General features: G+C 43.7%; 1 long non-coding RNA gene across 1 annotated transcript; it reads left to right on the top strand.

The window, feature by feature from the left end:
• Window positions 1-6: 6 nt before the first annotated feature.
• LOC104775090 lies at window positions 7-297 on the top strand. Its single transcript, XR_765688.1, has 2 exons — window positions 7-96; window positions 195-297. It is a non-coding gene; the product is annotated as an uncharacterized LOC104775090 (long non-coding RNA).
• Window positions 298-430: the final 133 nt, after the last annotated feature.

The raw sequence follows: 430 nt of genomic DNA, 5'->3' as shown, positions 1-430 counted from the left end.
GAGCTTAGGATGCTAAGGAAGAGCTTGAACTTCAAAGCCACACCCATGCCTAGCTTTTATCAAGAACCTCAGCCGCCTAAAACAGAGTTAAAGAAGGTACTTCTCCTCTCTGCTGAAGCTCAACCAGGATCTCAATTTTTACTGAAGTACTAATACTCACATTTCATGTGAAACTGTTGTTAATGTCCAAGAAGATACCACCAACGAGAGCCAAATCTCCAAAACTTGGGAGAAAGAAGACTGCTTCTGGAGCGGATTGTGAAGAAACTCAAACTCCTCGCATTGGTAGGCTAAGCCTAGATGAGAGAGCTTCTAAAGATAACTCAGCTGCTAAGGGAATTATGCCAACAGTTGAGCTCAAGAAACAACCAGTGCGTAAGTCACTTCCAAGATTGCCATCTCAGAAAACAGCTCTTCCCGATGGGAAACC

Source organism: Camelina sativa, unplaced genomic scaffold, assembly GCF_000633955.1.
Source record: "Camelina sativa cultivar DH55 unplaced genomic scaffold, Cs unpScaffold08552, whole genome shotgun sequence".
Classification (NCBI taxonomy): Eukaryota; Viridiplantae; Streptophyta; class Magnoliopsida; order Brassicales; family Brassicaceae; genus Camelina; species Camelina sativa.
Note: the sequence above shows the minus strand (reverse complement) of the source record. Positions and strands in the feature narration are given on the sequence as shown.